The sequence below is a fragment of the Taeniopygia guttata genome, chromosome 24, assembly GCF_048771995.1.
Source record: "Taeniopygia guttata chromosome 24, bTaeGut7.mat, whole genome shotgun sequence".
Lineage (NCBI taxonomy): Eukaryota > Metazoa > Chordata > Aves > Passeriformes > Estrildidae > Taeniopygia > Taeniopygia guttata.
In genome coordinates, this window is record NC_133049.1 from 679,844 (window position 1) to 700,193 (window position 20,350).

The window sequence follows — 20,350 nt, forward strand, 5'->3', positions numbered from 1 at the left end:
TTGAGAAACCATAGTGATCTTATGATGAGGGATTTAACTAGATTTATAACAACTACGGAATTCAAGAAATTCTCTCCTCCATGACATTGTAACTCTTTCTAAAATACTTAAACTTGCTGCTTTAATTCCTAAACAAAGTACAGCCATTTAAGCAGATGGACTGATTTTGTTATGACTGTAGTTTTATGAGGACTCACCTCTTCATTCAGACATAAAGCATTTCAGGAGCACATTTTCTTCGTCTTTTTCAGACACTTTTTTTTTCTTTTTTCTTTTTCTTTTAGGAAACTAAGTAATTACCAGCAACATTAGCTCCAGCAACATTAGCTTCAGCAATTAGTATTGCTGATAATTATTGCAAAGAATATTTTGGAGGCAATAGCAAGCAATCCACTGATTTAAGCCCCAAAGAAGCAGCAAATGGCATTTTATTACTTACGTTACCTCGGGATTTGGCCAGGAGCTGCAGCCCACCCTACCCCCACTTCAAATTTATCCTGCTTTTCTTGCCTTTGAAAAACCTGACACAACACAGCAGAGGAATGTTTCCTGAAGAGTATTCCAGGAGCTTGACTAGATCCAACCCAGAAATCAAGAGGGGAAGCAAACCATGGGCTTTCTGAGCTCACGGGACAAGAGACTCTGCTTGTCTTTAAATGTTTCTTTCTCACATCCGAAGGGCTGAATATCCAGAGGTGTGTGGCTGGCACCTCTGTCCATACTCTAGAAATGTAATGTCCTCACCTGAGCCCAAGCATATGAACTGGCAGGTGGGATTAGCCCACACTAACACATCTCTAGAAACTTTATTTCTTTTTATTAATGTTTTTTTAAAAGTAAGTGGTCAGAGCAATACGGTGGGTTATGTCGGATGAAACACACACTGGCTGTCAATCAAAAAGGGGGTGCTTTGGTCAGGAATAATCAGGGGTTTTGTTTCCAAAATTAATGAAGTGGCTGGAATAGCGAACATCTGCCAAGGCGACTCAAACCCCGAGCAGCTGTTGGAGCCCCAGGACCCTTCCTATGTAGAACAGCCTTGCTGAGAAGTGCTTCTCCCTGAGCTTTCTCCTGTGGCTGAGAGCTGGAACAGAGGCTGGAAAGTGAAAGGCACATTCGGGAAGGTTTGGAGGGCAGGAGATCTGACACAGTCTGTGCCCCAGGCCGGCACCTGCACACCACGAACGGCTGCTGGGCAGCCAGGGACCAGGATTTCTTCTCTTTTTCAAGCAGGAATTAATCCAAGGGACACGAGCCTCCATTTTACTGACTAAAGAATTTCTGCAATCAGAATTGAGGAAAATAGAACTGCTGTAAGTCTGTCAGTCAGTAAAAATTTCTAAGGAAAAGCAGGGAGGTCAGCCCAGCACCAGAGAGCTGGAAATAGATTGTCCAGGAGGGCAGTTGTGTTCAGTCAGGAGAGATACGGCAGTACACTCTCTAAACTTGGGTTTCTGGAGACAAGTTGTTTTAATTTGGAGTCAATCTTTGCTACCAGGCCTTTTGTATGCAGTGCCAGAGCCCCACATGCATGGTGCACCTTGGGAAAATGATTAAGCACCTTTGAGTTGACTTGCTTAGTCCCAGCACAAACATTACCATGAGAGACAGTGATTAAGGGAAGAGGAATTAAGTTGCTGCTGTATTACTAAATTTGTGATTTAGGTAGTACCCAAGTGGCTCCGCTTAGGGCAGAGTCAGCTGGTTGTGATCACTTTGCTGCTGCATTTGTATATTGCCGAGAACACTGGGATTGTTTGCCTGAAGAATTCTGTCTGTTGGATTTTCAGCTTCCAGTTTCCACAATAATTTAAAATGTAAACTTATTTTGACAGAATGGGCAGGATGAATAAAGTGCCAAAGTCTGAAAGTCTCTTGGCTCTTAGTCTGAATTCCTGTTTCTATATCAAAAGGGCAAAGACACCTTTCACAAGCCCCTGACATTACCATTTTTAATCACTAGAAAAGTCCCCTTTCCAGTGAAATGCAACCACCTTTGAAAACAGATTTTTACAGACATAATCAGTCCTGCTAAACACCAACACTCTGATCTCAAGTGTATGCCTTTTTCAGCATGATATTGGGCTTGATACTTGATCCAGTATAGAAAAATCGAATGTGTGGCTAGAAAGAGGAAGGCACAATACGGGCCAGTGCTTCGCTCCAGGGAATCCAGAGGCTTTGTCCTCTCAGCGTGAAAGGTCTCAGTGCATAAAAATCCCTATGAGTAAAAGATCTCAGCATATGTCTCACATAAATAAAATGAGTTTCTAGTATCTGCCCCATGCCAGAGAAAAGGGCATTGCCCAGGAATTTTTTTTTTTTTTTAAACCAGGGAGAGTGTAAAACATGCAACACATGCACATAGAAGGAAAACCCACCTGATCGGTGGCCAAGTGAGCCCCTCAGTCCTGTGCCTTCCCCTGACAGAAATGGTCAGTGAGAGAAAGACACCTGTGAGCATGGTCTCCTCCCTGCCTCCTGGAAAGCCTTGTAAAGGCAGAGAATGGAAAAGAAACTGAAGTGTTTGTTGACCCTAAACTTTACCTTGGTCCCTTTGCAGATGATAAGATGATACCTCTGAGCAGCCGAGGAAACAGAAATTGCAGAGCAGCAACTGCATAAGCTTACACACCCCCATCACCTCTGGGGGGGCTCTTTGCTCACAACTTATCTATACAATCAAATTTCACTCCTGGCCTAAGTGACTATGGTACATGACTGCTCCAAGCCCAGCAGTTTCATTAGAATTTTTTTTCAGTCCCCAAAGCTATGTAGCCCGTCTCAAATCCTCAATTACATTATTTTCCCTGTCACCTTAAATCTGTCTGCCACTTCTTTGAGTGTCACCAGGCCTCACTCTGAGTCCAACTGATTCCTCTCCTACTCCCTATCCCCCCACTGTGATGCTGCAGCATTTGTGTGGTTCCAAACCATTCCTGGCTCCAGTTTTGTCCCTTAATGGGCAGCCCTGTGCTTAGGGCAGCAACATTACAAAGGTGTCCTTGACATGCTCAGAATAAACCAAAGCTTGAGTTACTTTCTTCAATAAAATTATACTGAAAGCTGAACTATCAATTGGGACACCTTTGTTTTATTTCCTGCTCTGCCTCAAGCCCTAAACCTAATCTCCCTTGCCTAGAGCCAACTTTGAATCACCTAGAAATAGAGTATAAGGTATTCATCATGTGACTGGAGCCACTGGCCAGTCCCCAAATTAGTTAAGATGCTCTGATTTAAAGTAATAGTACAGCTAATAACCATTTTTATCAGTGCTGATAGCAGGCTCAGAACACACAAGCCATAAAGTTCATTACACATTCACAAAACCTCTTAAAAAGGAGACCTATATATGGTCTCAGATTTACATGCAGAGAAACTGAGGCAAAGTTTCGCTCTGTTAATGCTTGGGACAGAAGCCAGCTCTCACTCACCATCATGTCCTATCCAGGCAGAGCAGAATCTAAATCCCAGAATTTTTCTCTGTGACCTCATTTTTTTCCCCCATAGCACACTGGGGGCTGTGAGGGAGTGTGCTAATTTTTTTCCAGTTACCTCTTTGCAGGACACACAACACCTGAGCAACTTCTCCTTCCCTACCTGTTGCTACCAAAACCCTGCAACCAGACTCTGGCACTGGAGTTGGAGTATTTCCATAAGCTCCCAGGGAACTGCTGTGCCACTACACAGGGCACCAAGGAACTAAACCAGAAGGAGTAAGTCACTATGAATCCTGAGACAGACCCACTGGCAGAACAGAAGGCATCTAGAGAGGTATTTATGGGGTGGCTCTGATTTTCTGGGAGTTGGACAGATACCACGTACACCAGAGGCTATGCCAAGGAACAGAGCCCATCTTTCAGCAAGTGGGATTTGTTTTTCCAGGCTATAGCTAAGAGGTTACATTCTGGATTTATAAACTAGGGCTAAGAAGTTTGGGAGTGGCAACCAGGAATGGAAAGGAACATCCTGTGCCACCTGAGGGTCCAGTTTGGGCAAGGCAGAAACACCTGGTCCCCTACTTGTCACCTCAAATATTCATGGGACAATAAACAGTGTTTTTCCCCTTTCTCCAATTAATTCCACAATCCACCCTTAAAGGGAAGGAAGCACCCAACCATCATCCTCCTCCTACCCATATTGCTGTCCTCTCTGGGATGCCAGTGAAAACAGAGACAACTATTTTAATATGGCCAAGATAACAACAATCTCATTTAACTCATTTTTCTAGAGCGACTGGAGCCAATTGTGAAGGGAAGTACCTAATCTCATGAGAATGAGTGTTTTAAATTGGAACATCTTTCAAAAGACACCCCCAATTTTTTGGCAGGGAAGGCTTCCCAAATCTAACACTACTTCACTCTTTAATTCATGCTCCAGACTCATTTGGATGAGGATCCACATGTGAATACTTCATCCAGCTTTGCCTAAGGCAAATTATTTTTGCACAAGTCTTGCTAAATCTCTGCCAAGCTGGTAGTGTGTCAAAAAGGAAAAAATAAAAATATTTGCAACGCCTTCTATAAAACAGCCAGGATGTTTTGGTGTTCTGTGACTGATGCTTTATTCATTATTCAGAGGATTATCTCTGCTTTCTTTTTTTCCACATGACAATTTACCTGAAATCAGCAAAGAAAAGATCCACAACCAATTGATCAGAAGAATGTCTCCAATCTCCATAGAGACACCAGGAAAACACCAGGATCATGTGAGTTGTACACAAGAAACCTATTCATACTGGAATGGGTGTTCCAGGACGTTAAGTAATTTTGGCAATCTGCCACTATCTCAGCCTGCAAGAAGCCCGAAGGGAGTTATTGATGCCATCAAGTTCTGATATTTATTACTGGTTTCTAGACAGCCTTCATCATTCTGGGCTCTGCAGAACCCCAGTCCAGACCTGCAGATAGATCTTTGTACAGTCATCCAAGAGAAACCAGGACCCCCATTTCCAGAGAGCTCAGGGGCTGAGTGTCCTACAGGAACTGCTCAAGCCTCCCCTCCTGACAGGATGCAGAGGGCCAGGAGCTGCCAGCCAGAAGCCCAGTTATCCCAGTATGCTGGAACAGCCCAGGACTTGCTCTTCACTTACAAGGTGCTGCGCTGCTGCAGTTCACTGTAGATGAACTTGTACTTAATACAAGGACAAACAAGGAGACACAGGGGCTCTGGGACTCAATAAATAACAGAGCATACCAAAATTAACTGTAGCATTCCTGCATCCACAGGTAAGGCCAGGATTTTCATTGCCTAATGCTAAGGGAAAGACAGAGATGAAGAGCCTGATCATGCCTATAAATAGATTAATTCCTTCTAAACAAGCTACAGTGAGAAGCCCTTTCCAGAGATACCAGCCAAATTTACCCTCCTGAGGAGCAGGCAGAGGACTGACTGTGTGTGTGGAAGTGAGCCAAGACAGGGTTTGGGGCTTGAAACACAGAGGACTGTCTCTCCTATTTAATGTGCCTAGTTTGGCTCCCTATGATGCTCTGTGTCATTCCTCGACCTTCCACAAAGTCATAGAATCCTTACCTGTGTAAGAGCTCAGGAATCAATTTCATCACCAGAGCTGGAGAACTGTGCCATTCCCAGAAGGATTTGTTGCCTGGGTTGCTGCAGTTGGGTATTTCAACATATTTCAACATCCAGGGGTTTGGGAATGCTGCAGAGGACACTGCATTGACAATGGGGCTGCCTGCAGAGAACTCAGTGTCTTCAGCCCCAGCTCAGAACACTGAAACCTTCAGTGCAGCCCTGGACTAAAAGGTTTGAACCTGAAGAGCAACCTGGCTGTACCAGTGCTATTCTAGAAGCAAATCTGTCACACTTGAGATTGCTAAACAGCACTGAGGCACCTGCAGGATCTGCAATCCATCAGGTTTTGCTACTGCTTAGCTCCAGGCTCTGCCTCACTTCCCTTCCCTACAATGCAGACAGAGATTTTTGGGTAATTGTAGCTCCATGCAGAGACAGGCCCTTACCCCAGCCTTGGGATCAGACAAACCAGCCACTGAGGAACAGGGAGGAATCAGCTCTAATTCCACTGCCATTCCCTATAATTAGGATGTTCAAATACATGTAGCTGTTAAGACCCTGGTGCCAATAGTTAATCCCCAGAGCTTTCAATGTGTAATCAGTGCAAGGGGGAAGTTGGACATCAAACAACTGGTATATGTGCCCAGTGTGTCCAATCCCCTTATTTAAGAAGCACCCCCAAGTCCCTTAACACAGTTGTCCCATTTTTCTGCCCATAGTCTCAGCTTTACGCTTGATCCTGAGCTGTTTTTCTTCTCATTATTACTTATTTCCTTGCCTGCTTTCCCCAGTCCTTTTCCAATGGCATTCTGAAAGACTTTAATCCTTACTGCCATGGATCTTACAGCTGCTGGGAGCCTTGGGGCTGTCTCAGCTGATAACTGAGCAGTGTCTTTCACTCAGGGCTTAACCCAGACTGCACAGATCCTCGTCGTGTCTGCTTGCAAGGCAGAATTGTTCTCATTTGCCTTCCACCCATTTCCAAGAGTTCCCAGGGTAGATAAAGTTCCACTCTCCTGCTGGAGGAAACAGCAGCAATTGCAGAGTATCTTTAACACAGAAAATAAAGGTCTCTAGACTCAGCCTGAAAGCTTGTTCCTGCTCCCTGTCTGCCATCATTCTGCCACTAACATTTCTTTATATTCCAGAGATGCTCCTACTTAACTGCACTAATATTTTACATTTAAATTCTTCATGGCTTAGCTCCATTTTATGCTTTTATTTTGGGGCAACATCTTCCTTCCCCAGTCAGGACTTCATGTTCTGCTGTGAAAGTCTTCCAGCTATAGGGAAGAGAATAAAAAAAGATAAATAAACAGAAGGAAGTTCATCTTCCCCTTTTCATAAGATGTCCAAGTCCTTGCACTTCCATCTGCAAGCAGTAACAAGGGATCATTGCGCCAAGTGCCTTCTGCACTGTAAGAAGGGGACAGGACAGTCTAAGAGAGCTCCAATAGTTATGATTGCCAGTTATATTATGTTAATAGCACAATGTTAATCTCAGCACTTGAAAACAATGTGATTTAACTGTTAAAATAGGCAAGGTTAATGTTAAACAAGTTTATATAGGCTATAGTTACACAATGTTGGCCTAGAAGGATGCCATGAAGAAAAAAAAGGACTGAGCTCTGATAGTAACGGCATATTATTATAGATCATTCTTTATTATACAGAGTTTTTTTTCCCCCTCAATTCTAAATTTCCCATTAATGTATTTCTTAGTTCTGAAAAAACAATGTTCTGAGACTCAGTTTCTGAAGTCTTTCCAGCTCACACAAAATTTTATTTTCATCAGCTATGGATCCCTGGTGTAGGCAGGAAATCTCCTTATAAGCTACAGGGGCCGGGGAGCACTTGGAGACTCCTTAGTCTTAATCTGTTTCTGTGTCCTATTCTATGCTTTCTGTATTAAAGAAAATCATGGTTTACCAAAGCTGTAGCTCTAAGTCTAAAAGAATATTAATGTAGAAGCATTAAAGTAGGTATGTACATTAACACATGGAACAAAGGTCAAGGCTTATGGAAAGTTTCCTATTAAGAGAGCATAAAGAAATTATTCAGCTGCAGCTAGAGAATAAATCAAAATACACAATTTTTCATAGTAAATCATGTTTCTTTTCAACTTATTACTACTCCTTCATGGCCTGATAGTGATTAATAGTAATAAAGTAATTGCAGTGAGATGTTTCTGCAGACCTGAGTGTGAAAACCCCCATTCTTCCAGAATATTGGGATTGTGAACAGGATCCAGTTTAACAGATGATTCCTGTTCCATTGCCTGCAATAGGATTTTACTGATAGAGGATAAAGATATACCTTGTGATCCAGATAAGGCAAAGCTTGAGAATAATCACCTGCTAATTAGGTCTCCATGGTCCAGGTGTTTTCTTGGTTGAATAAGTAACTGGCTAACAATTAAGACCTGCATCCTTGAGAAAAGTTGCTCCTTTCAACTTAGAGTGATTTTTAATTTATTTTTAAAATATCTATACTAAATGATAATACTATGACATCTTCATTCAGGCAAAGAATGGTGACTGGGGTTGTACTGGTAAGCCACAACTGATTGCTGGGAAGGCAAAGAGCAGGTTAAAGAGTTTCCTGTCCCTAATTGTTCTCAGCAGAACTGGTATGGCCACATTGCTCCAAGATGCTCCTGTGTGTAGGAGCACAAAAAACTCTGCCATGTCCCAAAGGGCTCTCTGGGTCTGAGGCACCACTTCAGTCAGAGAGACTTTGTTCTCCTCTTGCCTAGTTGTCACTCTGCACACACAGGTAACAGGAGATGTGCTGCCTGGCCCGTGGGCTGGGATAAGTGGGGCTGGTTCTGTTTGGTTCCACAGGGCTTGGCCAGCTGATACTGGGAGGTACAGCTCTCCTGGGCAAAGGTTCTCATGGGCAGCTGCTGCTTTCTGACCCCTCTGCAGGGATTTCTGAGGTTGATGTGCATCCAAGCAGGAGCAGAATGGGTAAGTGTTCCTGGGCTGGTGGTTGTGAATGTTACCCCTTTGTGTGTCATAAACAAACACTTTCAACTCTAAAATGAGCGTGCAAATAGAAGAGGATGACAATCACAGACTCACAGAATAGTTTGGGTTGGAAGGGGCCTTAAAGCTCACCTTGTTCCAGCCCCTGCCCTTGGCATGGTACCTTCCAGTGCTACCAAACACCAAACTGATCAGGAGTCCTGTACTCCCTGTGACCTTTTCACATCACACAGCAAACATGGAGAACAGCTTGCAGGTCACAGTGACAGTAATCCATAGTCCCTAACAGGCTGCTGTGGAATCCCCAGAGCATTGTTCCCCACTGGGTATGGAGTCACTGTATTAGTAGGGGAAGGTCAGCAAAGCTTCATCAGTTTATCAATACAATTATCAAGTCCCCATTTTGGGAGCATGCTCCCATAGGGGAGTGGCTGCTGACAGCCTGTCTGAGGCACTAATGACCCGGTCATCAACTGCAGAGTTTGAGAAGTCTGTTTGTCCAACTCAGGGCCCTGTGTGCCGTGGAATAGACAGCAGCATAGGAACCCAGATGCTGTCTGGAGAGGCAAGAAAACAACTGTGCCTTTGGTGTGCTTCAGATGCCATCCAAGCCATGTTCAAACACCCAGATGGGGCTGCCTTTGCAAGTGTTAGGTCACAGACACGTGGGTTATTCATGTTAAAAGACAGGCAACACTACTACTCTTCCATAAAAGTCCACCAGACAGACACTTTAACCCCTGTAATCCCTTCCTGTGGTGCATGTGACGCCACATAGATTTATTAATTAAATCCTGTTATCTGGTGGCCGCTGTCAATTAAGTGTTTCCTTGTAACGTCCATAATGAGGGCTCATTCATTAGCAAATGTTTCCATTACATTTAAGGCTGTGAGTCTCTCTGAGCACTTCTCTTCCCCAAAAAGAGGTACAGAATTGGCTGTGGTTTGAGATTCTGGGTGAAGGGAGGGGAGAGAGAAGTAAAAAACAGGAGGGACAGATAATGGATCTGTTGCTAAACTGAACAATTAAGACATTTAATTGCTGTGCCATGGGAAGGCACAGTGCTGTCTGCAAAGAACTCTGTTTCAGGAGGTGGATGCAATTCTTGCTGTGCCACTTGCCACTTGCACTGTGACCCCAGGAAAGTTGCAGCACACCTTTTTTGTTGCTGTTCTCTGGTTTGACAGCTCTCTGGAAAATTCGGTATACAGTTGAAAAGGAACAACTTCACATGCAGGGTCTGAATCTTGATCAATGCCTCTGGAATGGGCTCTCACTGAATAATATGACCCAATAATTCATTGTAAAATGTGCTGACACTCTGCTAAAAGTACCAGATCCGTGAGTTCTGTTACTAGAAATAGTCACAGCTCTGCCTGACAAACTCTGACTGCTGAGAAACTAAAGTACCAAAAGACTGAACAAATAAAGCTTTCAGGCAGTATCTGTAATAATGAAATCTTCACGATTTTAAATGAGTACTAAAAGTCCCTTCAGACCTACTATGATGTCTAGATCACTGGATTTTGGTAAAATGGATCTAACAGAATAATGAATCCCTTCAGAATGTCAGACAGAATTCTTTCCAGCAGCTGCCTCGAGAGAAAGAGGGAAAGGACTAACTGAATCCAAGGCTTTTAAGTGCATTCCTGCCAGTTGCGCTGGAGCAGCTGCTGGGAGATGGAGCGTCAGTTCCACCTTCTGGCAAAATTTGCAGCTGCAGGTCTTTTTTAAAAACGGGATTTAAATTAAATATATATATATTCAATTAATCCAAAACTGTGTTAGGGCTCATTCTGAATAAAGCTCAAAGGTAAATATGTTAGGCAAATCACAAAGTCTGCATGTCAAGAAAAAAAGTAATTAAAGCATGTAGGGAGGTAATGACAAATAGTCAAAGAAATTATTCTCAGCCGGTAACTTGTTGGCTGATTTAGCCCTCAGAACTACATTTTTATTGCTGCAGTGTTATTAGGTCTTTGTAAAGTGATCTCAAGACTTTAAATTAATTACATTGGCAAAAGGAAGGAAAACCTCTTGTAAAGATTCATTAGCTGCCAGAGAGCCTGGAAAAAGATGGGAATGGAAATTTGGCTGTCAGGCTGAGAAGGTCCAGTGTGGTGTCCGTGTGCTGTTGGAGTGCTGCACAATGGTGCTAGATGCCAGCACTGGAGAGTGGAGTCAGCAGACAATCCTGAGAGAATCCCACAGCAAAGATTCGAGTCAGATGTTCCCCTTCTCCCAGGTCCTTTGCAGTCAGACTGAGGGAGCTGTTACTGTGGAACACATGGAAAAGGCAACCTTATCAAATCAAAATCACTGGGAAAAAGAGACAGTGCCATCTGGCTCCTCTGGAGAGAGCTGGAGACCATGCTGGCACTACCTCAGGCAGGCTGTGCACTCATCCTTCCCCACACATTCCTGGGACATTTCTAATCATAACTGTGAATGGCATCCCGCAGGGCCTTTCTGGGATCGGGTTCCCCTCTACAAGTGTCCAATCCTGTGTTTGGAGGCAGCAGAGCTCCAACTGATATCCATTGAAACATAGCCTGCCTCACTGCCATCAGAACTATTTCATGGAGGGCCCATTTATAAAGCTCTTAATAGAACATAATTTAGACTTTCAGAGTATCATCATATCTATTCAAAGCTGCAATCTTTTATGAATTCAGCAAAAGACAGGAAAGGATAAAATGACATATTCCTTGTCCTGTCTTCCGGATTGTTCTAGTGTAACAAGTGTATATAATCAATTTTGGAGAGAAAAAAGCAGCATTATTTTTAAGAAGCCCACTTTATTTTTATGTCTTTTTAGTGTTGGTGTGTTCACACAATTCAGCCTGGATTGAAGCGATAACGACTAACTCAGCACATGGCCCTGTCTGCTCAGTTTATTATCGTGCATTCCTATCTGATTATCTAATCTAAGGACCCATCACCAAAATATTTAAGTGCTGCCACAGGATCTAATTACTAATCTTAAGGAAGAAACACTGGCTTTGCTGCAGATTTGGAATAAACCCCCCCTTTAAATCTTTCTGAAGGTTGAAAAGCAAATGTGTATAAAACATAAAACTGCCTTTCCTTGTACATGTCTGGGAACACTGGATGCAGGATGCAACATAAAACTATTGTTCTATCAGAAACCAAGGTGTTGTTTCACACTGCATGAGACCATGAGTCATTAAAACTGAGCCGCATCACAGCCAAGGAATGGTTTACATTGGCCTGTGTTCTTCATCACTCTCTTTATAGACTGGCTTTTCTTCAAGCTTGTTTCCACAGCCTTTGAGTGCCCTACAAGTAGTTGTGGATTCATTCTCCAACACTCACAGATCAGGCAACTTTTTTTTTTTTTTTTTTTTTTTTAAAAACATGTGGGGAATTGGAGACAAAGATGAAGGATGAGATTTGTCCAGGGAAATAAAAATAACTGTGATTTTCATGGCAACATTCCAAGTGTAACCAGATGTCTTGTGTCATAGCCTTTCCCTGCAGGAGCTCTGCTCATCTAAATAGAGCATTTCCCCTTATCTCCTGACAAGCCAAGGACAGGTTCACCAGCTGAACCAAATAAAAATCACAACCAAAGTCTGCATCCTTCTGCTCAAAGGAGTTATGAAAACACTTAGGGAGCAATAGGCTCACAGTAACAGTGTTGGATAGAAAATACCATAGAAAATTGGGGAATAGAAGACTAGGGAATAAGCCTGGGATTAGTTTTTTACACTTGTTATAGAAACTATCTTGCCTAAATCCAGGTCATTGCTTCCTTCTGTTCCTAAGTCACTACCAGCCTCATCCTCGTTCCTGCCCGTCAGGAATATCAGGACTATCCTGCATATCCATGTTTCTGGATAGTTCTTCATCACAGACAGGAACCACCTCATGAGTCACATTCTTGTGTCCCAGAAAGAAGGGAAGACACTAATGGTCTTCCCTGCAATTTAGTCCACACAGAACTCAGCTCTGTTTGATTTCCATCAGTCAAAGTATGATATTCCTAAAAGCACTAGAAAACATTGGGTGGGCACAGGCTGATTCAGGGTTTGGGAGGACAGGGCAGTTTGTAGCCATATATTCGAGCTGAAAAGGAAACCATTAAAGCCAATTCCATTTTAACTGACCAGGCACTGTGTTGTTACTGGTGTAACTGTGTTTCTAAAAAAATGTCCACAGAGAGGGCTACCCAGGCTCATGGAACAATCACCAGCCACTTCCTTCCATGGACGGAAGCGTGGACTACATGTTCTGAACCGTCTCAGCCCGGCCTTCTCATTCCTTTTTTCCAGTCACCCTTCTACCAAGCAATGGCAGCACATTCATGGAGTCCAGGCATGTACCATAAAGTTATCCACTGGCTTAATGCAGATGTCCTTGGACTGCTCTGGTTGGTGATTCTGGGGTGAAATAGCATCTTTAGAAAACTATCCACAAAGCCTTCATGTGATGGCACCTGTAACAGGGAATTCACAAGTGTGCTGAGGTATGCCACTGCAACATCAAAGTTTTATATCTAATTTGAATGCATTCAGCTCTAGCATCTAAGTGCTGATTTAATAAGATTGTTTGGCATTTTATTTGTAATACTTCTACTTATTATTTTGCTTTGTAGTGCATTTAGTTGTTTTTTCAAAGTGCTTTTTCTAGGCTGGCACCCAGTTGGGATGAACATCCTTTGTGCAGGATGTTGAATCCATGTGCAATAAAAATGGTCTCCCTTTCACCAAGATTTTACACTCTGATGTTATTCTTTTTCTCTGGGGCACCCTCACAGCTGATGAAGACCCTTTCCTCCCCTGCCACATCCTGGGCAGAAGTCAGATGGAATACTTTTACCCTGCAAACGCCTTGGGAAAGCTGCCTGCCTGCTTCATACTGGGAGGTTTGCACAGTGCAGTGAAGGGGCTGGAATGAGCACCAATAACACTCCTCTTCCTCCCTATATTCTCCCATGATTCTAGCACTCGTTACATTTGTTACTTTAAAACCACTAAAATATAAACCAGTCTCAGCCTAGAAGTGTTCATGCGTGGAAGGACAAAAGAATTTTAATGACACTGGTACTGAGTGCATAAACTATCATTAAAAAAAAAAAATCAATTCTGCATAGCTTAAGAAATCACTTAAACCCAGCACTAAGAGAGAGATGGGGAGCTGGTGTCCTAAAGGTGGGGAAACAGAGAAGTGCTTGCAACCAGTACCAGAGTGACCTCCACCTCCTGAGTTTGGGGTTCCCAGAGCTGAGCTCCGACTTGTGAGTCCTTCCCCACGCGGAGCTTTAGGCTCTCTCTTTGGAGACTCGCTCCTGCTCCGTGAGCCTCGCCCGCCGTGCCGCCTCTGCTCCGCGGCCGCGCCAGCTCCGGCCCCGCTCCGGAGTCACCGCAGAGTGCAGGAGCTGCCTGGGGCTGGATGCCGAGTGTCAGGAACACAGGGAACAGCAGAGGGGGGTATCAGGCCAGGGAAACCAAGGATATGCGGCGAACCAGGAGGAACTCCTGCCTTGTGCTGCTAGACAAGAGAATCACTAAGGTCGCTTTGGTCTGTGCGTCTCCACCACGGAACACAGTGGGCCCAAGGAAAAGGGTTTAGAGGTGACAGGCAGAGACAACCCTTTGTGCCCTGTTCAACTGCACAGCTGTGCACATCTGTGAGCTCTTGGAACAACAGAGGCACTGGAGGCACAGGGAAATGTTTTGCCCTGTGGGTGTATTTCTAAGTGCTGCTGACCTCTCATGTCTAAGGGAGAAAGGCAGGGATGCCACGTGCATCTCGAGAAGAGGATGTGCTCTCACCCTCCCAAGACATGGGTGCTCTCAACAGCCAAAGGTTCCAAAGAACACATCTGGAATCACTTTCAGCAGCATCTGGAAACTGTCATGAGCTACAATGAGACACAGTTGTTTAATTATTCCACATCCTTTGCCACTGGTGTCAGTGGTTATTCAACCTCCTTGGCATAGATCCCAGCACACCAGCCCTGGGGGCTCCTCGTCACATGGAACACTTGTGATGGCACAGGAGCATCAGCTTCACCTTCAGCCCTGCCCTGATGGTGTCCAGCACAAGGAAACAACCATGGCAAGTTCACTGTTACAGCAAGAGGAATGAAATGAAAAGGAGAAACTCTTACATACTGAAAGAGCCTAGAACAACACTTTAACAGAATCATAGAATATGAGCTAGAAAGGACCCACAAGGATAACCCAATCCAACTCTTAGCCCTGCACAGGACATCCCTAAGAATCAGAGAATTAATCTGTGAGAAGAGAGAAAGGTTCAGTCATAATTTATCTCACCACCAGACACAAATTAAGATTTCATTCTCAGCATCAATCCCTTCTTTAATGAGAAATCCATCAAGAAATCAATTTCCAGCAGCTGCATGGCTAACATTTTCTTGTGAGAAATGCTGGAAGAGGAAAGGACTATGAAAGTACCCAGGACAGACTTCTAGTTTATCATTATACTCTCAGTATCTCATGCTCTCTTATCAATACAGAACAGATGTATTTTTCATGGACAAGGCTCCTTTTTTTTTCCCCTATCTCTTCACCAACACCCTTGCCACTGGCAGAGAAGGAGTTAAGCAGACTGTACTGTGCATTTTACTCATAGCAGAAAGGGAGAGGGCTAAGAAGTCTTGCTTATTATCCTAGTGTTGAACTTTAAAAGCTTTTAAAGCTGAATGAACTTCCTCTGTAATCGTTTGCGCCTTCGCTTTTTGCCTCCAGCAATGCCTCTGAGGTCACTGTCTTGACCCACTGTCCAGGGTGGATGGGATTAGAGCAGGAGGGAGGCTGATGCCTACCCTCTGTTCACTGTTTCAGAGTGGGATGGTGCACCCTGTGCTAACAGGAAGCAGAGAAACGTGAGAAAAAATGGAATAAAAATAATAGAAACCAAACAAGAATGTTGAGAAGTTCTGGGGCAAAGAGGAAACATGAAAATATGTAGGATACAAAAGGATATAGTGCACTCACACAGCAGTGGCTCTGGGGGCATGAACGAGACGTATGGAAAATGAAAAAGAATGACAGAGAAATCACTAAACCAGAACCAAATTCCAAAGGATACATCTAAGAGTTCAGCTCATGCTGCAATAAACAGCCAGATGGCTGCGTATCCCAGAGAGACACTGCTGGGAAAGGAAATGGAGAGGGAAAGAGGGGGCGAGCAGGGTCAGCTACACATGACTCTTCCATTCCCAGTGGAAGAGGAAAAGGAAATGTAGATTAAGAGGTGTCTTCACGGCCCCAGCACTGGCTGAGTCAGCACAGGAGGCAGAAGAAGCCAAAAAATGTCTTTGAACGTCTTGTGCTCACATATTTTTCTTCCCCTCTTCCTTCTCATTCTCCCCCACCATTGCAGCTCCCTCTTCTCTGCACACCAGCCATTCCTCCATTCCTGACAGTCCCTCTGCAATTTTTCAGCGGTCCAGAGCAAGGGCTGGTTTCTGGCACCCTAAGCCGTGTGTCAGGGGCTCATGCCCTGCCTTCCTTTGGAGTTCTTGACCAGAATCTGTCTCAGGTCACCCAGGGAAAGCAGTGAGACAAGGCTTTATTCTTACAGAAAGTGCTCTTTGCCATCCCCAAAGATCCAGAGGATCTCCCAGACTCATTTTTGCCATAAAACCAGGAAAAAACAGCTGCTCTATTAATACAGGAATGCAGGCTGGAGTTCCCACACCAGGACAGTTATGGAAAATAATGTGAATTTCAGATTGCATCAATTAGCTCAACAGCAGGATATCTTGTAGTAGTCTGTGTGATCACTGTGTGATCTTGCATTAGTAATCTACTCAGCCTGTGTCTCAGTTTCCTCAGTTCTGAAACAGGGAAGAATGCTTTGTACAGGACCCCATGACTTTGTATTGAAAACAGGAAAACAGTTTAAAGAAGCATTATTGGAAGAATCAGGTGCTATTAGTGCCTTCTCTAAACAAGATTTTAAAAGCTCTGGTCCTTCAAGCAGTTGTGAAGATAAGAAACATCAGTGAATTTCAAAGAAGGGGTTTGTTTGAGTTTTTACTGGGGTCCTTTTCTGGCTTGGGCTGCAGTGTTCCATAGTGAATATGTATTATTTTTTCCTATTCAGCTAGGATGCATCAAAGTCAAGCTCCCACTGAAGGCAGAGAGATAAGAGAGTGTTCTTGACCCATTGTTTAGTGGCTCATAGACAGCCCTAGCCCACTGCGTGACGGGCAGCAGCAGGAAAGGCAAAACCTGGTGCCTCAGACAACTGGCAAAACAAAAGCAAATAAAATAGAAAAACCCCACTATATTGTTCTCTTCTGCTTTGATAAAGCTCCTTTTCATTGACTATTACTGTATTACCTGTATTCAATTGTACCTGTACAACTGTACAATTGAGTCTTCAATTAAAATTAAATTGCTCTGGGAAACAGGGGAGCTCAGTTACACAGAAACAGCCTTCCTAGAAGGCAGAAAAAGTTTGGACATTAAATAAATGATAACCAGGTTCTTTTACTTCTCTCTGCAGCTGGAAAGAGTCTCACCTGGAATAAATCTGGAAAGCTGAGTGTCCCACAAATACAAATACAGATTCCAAGCACTCCTGGGAAGCCAGTTCAGGATGTGCTGCCTTAGATCTCGTCTCTGCTCCACCACTGAGCTGCCAGACTGCCCTAAGCCCAGGCCGAGGGGACTGGAGCAGCTCATGGAATGGAAAATAGTAGAAACAGTATTATCACTGGGAATGGCAGTGGGACTCCTGGACAAAACAGTACCAGAAACTATTCCTCAAGACTATTCCCATTCCAGCTGTAAAGGGCTGACAGTTTGTTCTGCCCAGGAATACCGAACTGTGAGAGATGTGACCTGTGAGCAAAGGCTCTCAGGTGGAGTGAGACACAAAAACCAGATTGCAGGTTGCACTCCATCTACCATTCTGGAAGGTTAATACACCAGGCTGATTTATCCAAGCTTTTAAAAAAGTAATATATTCAGAAAAAGGAAAACCAGACTGGTTTTGCTTTTTTCCTCTTTCTTCTGTATGCCAACCACTTCAGATTGAATAAGGAATTAATTATTTCTTCTAAGCTTTTAATTTTATCATCACTGTTTGTAAATTATTTTCCCTTTTACATCTTTGGCTTTAGAAGGAAATTAAAGTCTACTATGAGGAATGTGTTGGAAGTACTTCTGTTCCTGGGTGCCTGACTGACACGGTGCAGCACTTTGAGAAGTCAGCATTTTTAGGGCTGTGTGCTTTCGTCTGTTTTAGAACCTGCTGACTAAGCAGTGGAATAAAGAGATTGGCGTGGAGGGGCTGGCTCAAGCAGGAGAGAGACAACAGACCTCCACAACACCTTGCTAAATAATCCCTTTCACACTAAGACTACTAATAATGCTGCAGATGCTTTCCCCATCCTTTCCACCCCATGAGCAAGAGCTGAATATTTAAAAAATGGTTTCATGGATAAAATAGTAAACCAGATCCTACAAATTTTCTAGATCACCTTTAGTAAGTCACTGTAGTAACTCACCAGTTTGCTTTTCCACCTTGCCTTTTGAGGCTCTGTTTTTCTTGTGACTCATGTGACCCACCCAGCATCTCCCCACAGGGATTTCTGTGCCTCTGAACACCCCCACAGTGGGAAAATCAATGGCTCAATCCTGGGACACAAGCCTTGGCCACCACTTTCATTTCCCCTCAGATAATTCCTGGCATCTTGAGGAGCAGGAGGCCTTTTTCTCTGAGTGGCTCAGATTCCAGGGCCCTGGAGCAACAGAAATTGAAATGCACTGTCCAGAAAGATTTAATAAAATAGTCTTTCAGCCACAAAGATGGGCACCAAGCCATTCCCCTTTGTCTCTGCCTAGAAGCATTCCTTGGCTGACAGGCAATCAGGCTCCAAAAGAGGCAGAACACAGGGAAGAGAACAATTCTCCAGAGTCAAAACAATTGCAGCATAGAAAGCATTTGCAATTCTGGGCTGTTGCAGTAACTGAGACAAATGCACATCTCTACTTGCTACAGTATTTGCAATATCTCATACTACAGAACAGCCCAAGATAAGAAGGAATTCAATGGAATTTGCCCTAATTGCCCTTCCTCCCCACTCCTGCTTTTGAAGACAGAAATCCCTACCTACAACATCAGAATAGATAAAGATTTAATTGCAACGTTTGTCAATTTTTCCTTGATTCACTTAATGATGTGTGGGGTATTTTTATTATCATCAGCAGCATTGCAGGAGTATCTCAAATTCTGGTCACAGCCCAGCAGAACTAGTTGTTGTACAGAAAAATAGCAAAAGGCTGCACCCCAGGGAGTTTCTCTGATCAGACTTGCTGAATCCTCCTCCCATACACATATACACATCTAGTTCCCACAAGTGGAAAGGGATTTACACTCACAGACATCTCCACTCTCTGGAAGTAAAGCCATTTCATAAAAATAAATAATAAAATAATAAATAAAACCAAAATAATAAAGCCAGTTCATACAAAATTTAGCTCCCCAAAGCCATCAAGCTGGAAAACAGACCTGGATATTTGCTCATTGAGAGCAGGAAGAGGTCTAGGTCCATTAAAACTGGTGAAAACTTCCTAGAGTATAATGCCTGTTAATTGAGAGGAATCTTTTAGACAGTCTTGCACACTCAAAACTTGTCTTGCTTAGATGACACAATTCAGGCCTAAACTGGACACTGCACAGCACAGTGGTGGGAAAAAAAAAAAACAACAACAAAAAAAAAACACAACCAAAAACCCCCAAACAAATCCCCCAAAGCTGTGCTTTCATCTAAGGCTCTCAGATACATGGGAATTTTTTGTTGTTGTTGCTGTTGTTTTTCTTTCCAGGAGATTTTATCCAAGCAGAATGAAGACCACACACACTTTCTTGGGTTTCTGGGCATTCAACAGCTCCTCTATCAGGCAGTTCTGCATCCAGGACTCCTGAACATATCCATTGGGTATGTGAAGCTCATTCCTACAGCACCAGCAGAGAAAGACTGAGGCTTGCAGGAATTTAGGAGGCATTAAGCATGCAGCTCACAGCCCATCCATGCAGAGTGACTCATGGTGCTCAGAATGTGCTGCACATACCTGAGCAGAAAAGTGGCAACTCTGCATCTTGCTGGCAAGACAAACACTGTCCTTGTGACAGGGACTTGGGAAAAGACTGTAAATCACAAGCCAAACACCTAAGGTGTGCAGTTCCACTCTATCAAGAGGGTGGTTTAGACAGTTCAAGAGTTTAGAAACATGCTGCAGGGGTCCATTCCATCCTCTGGCAACTCCTTTGGTTCTCTCCTACCTAGATCCATGTTGGAGCAGCCCCTCCAGTGCAATTCAGCAGGAGCTGTGGGCACTAACCCCCCCCATAGATCACACACTTGCCAGCCCCACTGCCCAGATTCCCCAGCTCAGGGGGTGTTTTAAAGCACCTCTATTCACACCTTCCCCAGTTCTCCTCTGTCTGATGGGTCAGCACTCTGAAGAACTGCTCCTTATCCATGTCCGTGATAATTTCCTAGAGACAGACTTTAATTTTAATGATGTCAGTAGTTTTTTGCTTGGCACAGGATTCACAGAACTCATTTTGTGTTTTTCTCCTTCCTCTCTGAGGCACTGCAGTACCTTCACACAAACACCCCCAGTCAGTGGGCTCATCTCTGGGATGGAGACAAGTACTGAACTTCCAGGTATGGAAACAAGCCTTAAAAGGCACTTTGTGCTCCTTCATAGGAAGCAACATGAGGACAAAGTCTGTCTCTTCCTCCTCTCTCATCAGTAAATAAGTTTATTCCTCAATAAAAGAAAGAGTAAGTGTGGCAAGAAGGAGCAAAGGGAAG

At 43.8% G+C, this 20,350-nt stretch overlaps 1 long non-coding RNA gene across 1 annotated transcript; it reads left to right on the forward strand.

Moving 5' to 3' along the window:
• The first annotated feature begins 2,810 nt into the window (after positions 1 to 2,810).
• LOC140680501 (uncharacterized) lies at positions 2,811 to 9,682 on the forward strand. The gene is made up of 3 exons (XR_012051859.1): positions 2,811 to 3,774; positions 4,630 to 4,708; positions 8,379 to 9,682. It is a non-coding gene; the product is annotated as an uncharacterized lncRNA (long non-coding RNA).
• Positions 9,683 to 20,350: the final 10,668 nt, after the last annotated feature.